Source organism: Columba livia, chromosome 9 (assembly GCF_036013475.1).
Source record: "Columba livia isolate bColLiv1 breed racing homer chromosome 9, bColLiv1.pat.W.v2, whole genome shotgun sequence".
NCBI classification, from domain to species: Eukaryota; Metazoa; Chordata; class Aves; order Columbiformes; family Columbidae; genus Columba; species Columba livia.
The window spans coordinates 3,837,710-3,845,869 of NC_088610.1; the positions used below are offsets into that span (position 1 = coordinate 3,837,710).

Below are 8,160 nucleotides of genomic sequence, written 5' to 3' on the forward strand. Positions count from 1 at the left end.
CAGTAACTGCAGGAGACATAAAGGGACACTTCAGACTCCGTCTACTCCCCACATGGTGGCCCTTCAGTTTGCTGAAGAAATTCTACAGGGAAAGCAGCCAAAATAAAAATGACAGTTGCTCAGCTTTTACATTATAGTTCGGCCGGATTTAAGGCTTGCCCTTTATTTTTGTGGCAGGAAAATAAATGGGATAACATGCAGGAGAATTGTCTATATTATCATGAGTGCAGTTGTGCGCTGGTTTTATAGCGCTGTGCTCAGAGGATGGGATGTTCCTCCCCAGGAGCAGAGCACAGTAAATTCTGTAATGGTAGAAACTGCTGGTTTAAATTGGTTTAAGGTCACCGAATGGAAACAAACTGGCTGCAAATGTTGCTTGAAGTTTCAGGCTGGCACATCTCACATCTGACGGGGAGACCACCAAAGTCAAGGTACGTTTTGTGATTTTTAAAACCAGCTCTATTTAAAGCAGCACCAAAAAGTTTAAATATTCCCTCTCATTTTAATGAGCCTTGTCTATTCTACCTCATTTTATCAGACAAAATTTCAGGTATACAAGAATTTAGCAACAAACCTCCTGCTGCTTTTCTTGAGGAACGTATTTAAGCCCTCCCAGACATACAGTATCAATCGCTCAATGTAAATCTCAGCACTTCACTTCTCACTTCCCTGAGAATTTCTCGCGTACCTACATCTTTATGCAAACAAAAGAGACAGTCATTACTAATAATACGTTTTTTCTTGTTAATAATAAATCACTGATTTGGTTTTAACACCAAGAAGCACAACGGCAGCCCAGGCTGAATGTGAGATACCTTACCAACCCATAAACACCGGAATGCTACAAATATTAAGAGAAAAATTGAGAACATAAAATCTGTCCTAAATCTGGGAGAAAACCCCTACACTTTGAAACAATTTTAATATTCCTTTTTGAGAATTTGAATCGATGGAATTTAAGCCAAACTTCAATTTTACAGGGAAGGGGCTGATTTGTTGTAATTTCTTCTTAAGTTTTCAACACAAGAACTTGATTTTTTATAAATTAAAAGTCTGATCTGTCACCCGCATTAAATATTTTTCCAAGCTGGTTGACTGGGAAAACAAATCAGAATAAAGTGGCTGTCATCTGTAATTCAGCTTTGACAGATCAGCACAGATCAACAAATTTCATGGGAAATATCTGCTAAATTCCTCTCTCTCAGAAAAAGTTTTTATCATGGAAAAGAAGTGGACAAGTAAGAGAAGTAGTTGATGTATTATCCACGATTGTCTTTCATTATTTTCATTCTTATTTAAAATTCTTTTCCTTGCTGCTCTTCAGAGTGATTCAATGCACACACAAATAACTTAAGTCTTCCCCAAGATACCCATCTTTAGAAAAACAGGATCTTCCAGCATCAGAATATCAGATAGAAAAATCTCAATAAACATCAGCAGGTCCTTTCAGTATGGTAGCTCTGAAAATATTATGTTTAATAGCAAGATTTATGCTATTTTGCACATTCTGAAATACATGTTAAATATATGTATTGATTCTATCGTTGGCAAGTCAAAGTACTTATTCTAACTGAAGATGTGCCCATGTTAACAAAGAAAAATACGCCATATATTGATTACATTTCCAAAAATCAGCACTACACAAAATTCTGTTAATTGACTTTTAGTTGCAACCTGTTAAAAATGTTACCACTGAATTAAAATTCCCTGAGAATAAAAGGTTATTTAACACACACGCCAACACATTGCACCCTATGGTGGTTTGGTGACACCGTGAAATCAACATCACTACAGAGAAAGGCTCCAGTGCAACTAAACACACAAGTTTAAAACACAGTAAGAACTTGTCTGTTTACGTACCAGTTCAAAACAAGAAAGACTGTTCCTTGTTGAAACATTCGTCCACCCTTCACTAGAACCAGAATTTAAGACCTTCCAGTACATCTAAGAACCTATTTAGATATCTAAACTTTCTGGAACTTAATGGGTTCCAATTGCATTTCAAATTCCCATGAGAGGTTTTAGCACTTTAAAAAAAATAATTAAAAAAAAATCTAGAGCTAGACAACTTGAGATTAATGGTTTTCCCTTGAAGATTCAAATCTCTACAGGTATTTAAAAGTTGTAGCACAGGAACAAGTAGAGACACAACCAGCCTCAAATATCTGCCCTTTACATTTGTGGTCCCTCAACACATTTAACATTCTAAACCTACTTAACTTGATAATCTGATATTACAACTTTTAGAGTTTCTTCCTGCTAATGAATTTTGATTTCACAATCTGGCACTGCATAAACAATATTAAAGAATCAGAAGAAGCTGATTGGAAAGAAAAAAGCTTCTTTTTTTTTTTTTTTAATGTTAATTTTGCAGTGATCTTTTCAAACTTTGCATTCCTACCAAACTCCAATAAGAAATTAAAAACTAATCAGGGTGTTACCATTGAAGTTGTCTCAGGTATTCAAAATCATTTGTCTAAGAAATAGAGCCCATTTTTATACTTAGAAAATGCCTGACAGCTTTTTACTATTCAAATTATTGAGTGATTCATCCAATTATGCCATCACTCACTTGTATGCCCTGCCCATGCATCCAGTGCATAGGGAAAAGAAATTACAGTAATTCGAGGTTTCTTAAGGGACTGGTCTGTTTAGTATTGCAGGGGCTGTTACAGGTAATTAGGTTCAAATAGTCACTTAATGGTTCTTTTACTTTTTGGAACACATAATATCCAATATAGGCAGGTGTGCATATATGCAGACTAGTGCTTATACTGTGCCATAACATTATCAAATATATAGAAACCATCTGAAAATTTTTGGTGTTTTTCTTGTCATTTTCAAACTTGGCTTTTTATCTGAACTTGGAATTAAGCTTACAAAGTTACTGACTGACCAAGAAACTGAAATAGTGTTTTATTCCCTACTCTACAGATTTTACATTCAATTTTAATGTCTTAGTTGAACACCAAATAATCGCTTGTGCACGCGTGTGAACAGTTGCTATTTAAATGCTTGCGGAGAGCTCAGCTTCTGGCTCATTTAATTGCCTGAGGCCACTGGCTAAGAAGATCTACGGAGTCATGTATGACTACATAACTATTTTATCTGCCCGGAACAAACCCCCTGGTCCCCTTTGCCACAATGATGGTGTTTCTCATCACTCTGTAATTCAAGAGCGCCACTAATTGTTACATGTACAACACCCTTAGCAGAGTGTGCATTCACATACCCTCTTCTCTGGTTTTATGAGCTGAGTTCCCCTGGCATGAGGGATTGGGGAACTGATGGATCGGTGGCTCCCACCTGGATAACGCTCATCCACAGCTCATCGTTCTGCCAATCGCAACTTTGGCTGTGCTGTAATTCACAAGCCATTTACTGCAGCTCTTAATGACATTTTGTAACGTTGCATCAGCTGGTTTATGCAATGCCCTCTACACAACGATAACGCTGTACGGATGCTGACAGTACACGCCGCTTCCAGGGATCTCGCTTTAATAATCTTTCCTGCTGAGACTAAGACACTTTATAGTGAGGACTCAAAGGGGTTTGGATTGAAGGTTTAATTCAGGGCTTTTCTCTGGGAAAGCAAAGCTCGTGTCTGTGTAACTTGTTTCAATCCTCATTCACACCACTCCAGTCCTTGCAATTATTGTCAGAAGAAAAAAAATCAAACAACTCCGATTCAGAGTTTCCAGTGTCATCAATGAAAAAAGCCACTCTACTCTGAATGCATTAATCACTTCATATTGTGGCCCTACAGCTTCCCTACAGAAAAGGATGTTGCAATCAAGAAGCAAAGATCGAACAGAATGAGCCAGAAATTATACAAGGAATATTAGAAAAGGGCAGAGGAGCCCTGAGCCAAGAGTGCACGAGAACTTCAGATTTGTCCCCTGACTCATGCTCGTGTTCCTCCTGTCTGGGGACCTCGGACTCGTTAAAGAATGTCACAGCTCTGATTACAACTCTGGGGGTCACGAGGGGTTTTCCCAGCAGGTGTCTCTGCTTTTCCTACAAAAATGGCTCTGCAAGGATGACAAACCAACCTGGTGTTCCTGGAGTACTTAAAACAGGGAGACGAGGCTGTTCAAAAGACCAGAGCTGTCCATCATTAGCCCATCCCTTGTCCCATTAATATCTGGATCAAACTCCTGTCAGCGATGAGGGTACAGGTAGAAAGTGCCTATGGAAAAAAAAAAAAGAAGAAAAAACAGAAATAACTCAGTTTTCAGAACAGCTTCTCCTCAGATTTGAATAATCATTATCCCACAAAGCTGACCTTCCATCAGGCCGCGTATGGTGAGATTTGGAGTGTGTGTAAGCATGTTATTGAAGGGAAGCAGCAGCTATACACACATCCAAACTGTAGTATCCTATAAGATATTTAGCCATACTTTCAAATAAATAATGTAAAAAAAAAACACTTCTGCAGGTAGTTTTGTTCTGAGTTTCTTGCTGAGCCAGTCACATTTCCTCTGAGCACTGTGATTTAGTTTTAGATACTCTGAAATATAAAATAAAGGATGAATTATCCATCTTTGGCGTATTTAAAAGCATATTTTTCTGACACTGGGGGATTTGGCAGTGTTCATCAATGGATTTATCATATTCTTTTCAGAAGGTCTTAAAAATGTCAGTAAAAGTTACATTCTTAATTGGTCAACACAGCCTTTTTCACTGGTCTGCTCTGCCGTGGAACTCTCCATGGGTTACCAGACCTTATAGCAGCACAGAAACAGTCGACAAAAATGAAAGGTTGTCTTGTTGCCATTGCTTGAAAACAAATAATAACTGGGGACTTTCTATTTTGATGGTATGTGTTCAACTCAGGTAAATTCATTATCTTCACAGCACGTCCTAAACTTCGCTGCATTCCCAAAAGATTAAAAGGAGGCACCAGCAAAAATAGCATCTGCTTTTTATCCTCACCATTGGAGTTTAGAATCTAAGCGACTTGTTTACGTATAAAGCTGCAGGAACAGGGACAAATCCAGTTTACCCTTAGTGAGGTGAATGGTCCCTGGTCCGTTCTCGGATGGCAAGTCAGGTCAAATCCTACACAACATCGCTTACCCCTACAAAGTCAATACATATCTAATTTCTTTTGACCTTTGCATACAGCAGATGTAATTTCTTACTACTTAGCAATTATGATCTACAGAAGAAACATCTGGGGCCAGGTTAAGTATTTATATGTAAAAAAGTGGGGTGTTGCTAGTTTCATTTCACCCTCCACTCCTCTGGTTCAGGCAAATGCAGTGAATAGTGACATTAATGATAAAATTCAGGTTCCGGCTCGCTGGAGCCGCCGTGTTAACGTTCTCTATGAGGTCCAGTAGTCCTGCAAAGCATTCAAACTATAAATCTATCAGAATAAAAAATATCCACAAGCAAGCTGAATAGTTTTCATTAAAAGAAACTGGAACAAAAAGATTGGAGGCAATGCTTTCCTGTGAGACTTGTTTTCATGACTTCTTTTTTCTTTTTAAACAGAATTCACAATTCTCCCATTTTCTACTTCTTTCTGCAAAATGCTTTGGTTTCCCCAAAACTGAGAAAATGAAATAAAAATTAATTAAACATCGAACTAAAGTGAGATTATCAGGCTTTATAAATTCTTTCCTTTGGGATAGAGGCTTTTGTTTGGCAAATTTTAAAGGAAAATAAAAAAAGCCTAACTCCATGGTGGTTTTGTATTAAGCCACTTATCAAAAGCTTTTCAGAGAGGAAAGAAATGATAATGTTAAATGAAACTCATGGGTATAGTTTATTCATTTTATGGGAAAAAAAAGAGCTTGGCCTTATGCAGTAAACTTTGTGTGCTCCCTGTGACATTATTTGGAGATTCTCCAAATGGAGGTAAATTATTTTGGGGGAGGCAGGAGAAGGAATCAAACTTTTCTGGGGGAGACAAAGAGGTACTATATACTTGTTTGGAATTAATTTTAGAAGTTTGCCTTCTCAGTGTCACCTACATTCCAACACTCAATTAGTAGTTTTCCTGTTTTATTACATGATCCATTTGGCTTTCATTACGGTGAAATTAACACTTATCAGCCCAGGACTTCATTGGACTTGTGTTGTATGTAACCGCAGCCCAGTTTCTGACTTGCAGTTTATACCAGCAGTCACTGCTGACTGCTACAGTTTCAGACACCTGAATGCCATTGGGTTGCAGGATCTCCCATCCCATTGCCTTTTTAAACTGATTTCTGCCTGATTTGTCTCTTCTCAATATTTTCCCCACCCAGGCCAGTTTCTAGTTGGGATCACTTTGTTCAGTTTGGCCCCTTTCATTCTACTGCAGTTCCCAACTCACACCTTGTTCTCCAACCTTCACACCTTCCTCTAGGTCTGAGTCCAGCAGCCCCTGCTCCCCACTTCCAAGCTACAAAGTCCTTTACCAAAATTTAGATACAACGGTCAATAAAATGGTTACTAGATTTACTTAGGTCTTGCTGTTAGTGTAATGATTAATTCTGTTCTTAATCTTGTTCGGGAAAAGACAGAAGTAGTTCCTGTTCATATTTTCAAAAACTTTATCCTGAAGAAGAGGATCGTTCCTTTAGGATAAACTCATAAAGGAGAAAATAGAAACATCTGAAAGGAACAACTCATGGCAATACTTTTAAAATTAGGTTTAAAGAAATCATGCATCCCTATATATATATATATATATATATTCTCCTGATGTAGCTGGTACACCGTTTGCCAAGAAGATTCCTAACCAATTACTTTTGTTTTCTTTTTTTCTTTCTCTTACTTTGCATTTTGATGCAACTTAGATATACACGCTTAGATACCTACACTACACTTAGATACCTTACTTTTTAAAAAACGTAACACAGAATGTACGTTTCTAATTACTTAAATCTATAATCCCACAGCCTCTACAAAACTGCTTCACTCTCATTATTCCCGACTGGAGTCCTTCGGCAGTATTCCTCCATCTGATTTCATCAGAATTTAGCTTGGCTCTCAAAATTTAGAGTCCTATTGTTATATCTCTTCTTTCTGAGTCATACAGACCCAGGGAAGGTAATCTTAGTTCCGAGACTGTCATACTAAGTGAAATCTGAATAATCTGGCAAGATCTAAAAAATGAACTTGCACTTGATTGAAAAGCCTTAGAATATATCATCTTATGCAACTCTTGCCACTGGAATAGACTCAAATGCGAGTGACACATTGAGCCTCTAACCTCAGATTTCACTTTTTAGGGGCTGTGAAACTGCGTTTTGCATTGATCCTTCGCTTTTTCATCTCACCCCACACTGTGCTCCTGTTACCAAAGCCAATAACATTTACAGTTCAATTTTCCCTTTTATCATCTCTGACCTCTTCTGCAAGAAAACACTTTTTTATCTTTATGTTAAGATATGGCAAATAACTCCAGTTGCTACAATGTAACCGGAATGTGGCTGAAATTGGAATCACTCCTGGAGGAAAATAACAGAACTTCAGGGATAAGAACCAAGATTCCTATGGAGAAAAAAGAATCTTACAAAACTTTGTATATTTAAAGAGGCACAGATGTCTTTCTGCCTTGTGTAGGTAACAGGAAGGATCACAGTCTACCAAGAACTGTGCAGTAACATATTGCAAAGCCTGAATTTTAAAACAAAAAATTTAGAAACTTATATGTTGAAAAGACCTCACTCACCAGCCGTTTCCCCCCTTTCACACGTTACCTGATGTTAAGGATCTTTCTTAAACTGTTTGCACCAGCACATAAAGATGTCTCAACACAACCATCTTTAAATACAGGTTTTTTTGTGAAATGCCTATTTTTCAAGATGACTACTCAGCATTTTGACCACTAGAAAAGTCTTCCTAACATCTATCTCAAATGCCTCTGCAGCAGTTAGAGTTCAGTGCCTCTTGTCCAGTCTACCTTGAAATGAAAACCAGAAGATTCTCCTCCTCTCTGCAACCTTCCACATATTTGAAGGTCATTAATGTTCTCCCTCTGTCTCCTCTTTGTAGAACAATTATATTTGTGGAATATGCAATAAATTACCCTCTTTTAATGAGAATAGTTGGCTTGCAGAGTAAGATGTATAGCTCTTCTCATTTTTTCCCATAAATTTTGTTTAATATACAGGCTGAACATCTATTCAGTTGGTCTCTTCTCCCAAGTAGCAAGTGATAGGG

General features: G+C 37.7%; 1 long non-coding RNA gene across 1 annotated transcript in view; it reads right to left on the reverse strand.

Moving 5' to 3' along the window:
• Window positions 1-8,160, reverse strand: part of LOC110355228 (uncharacterized) — a 78,867-nt gene that overhangs the window by 16,691 nt on the left and 54,016 nt on the right. The window contains exon 7 of the long non-coding RNA XR_010474609.1: window positions 4,053-4,189. This is a non-coding gene — a long non-coding RNA (uncharacterized LOC110355228). The remainder of the gene's footprint in view (window positions 1-4,052; window positions 4,190-8,160) is intronic.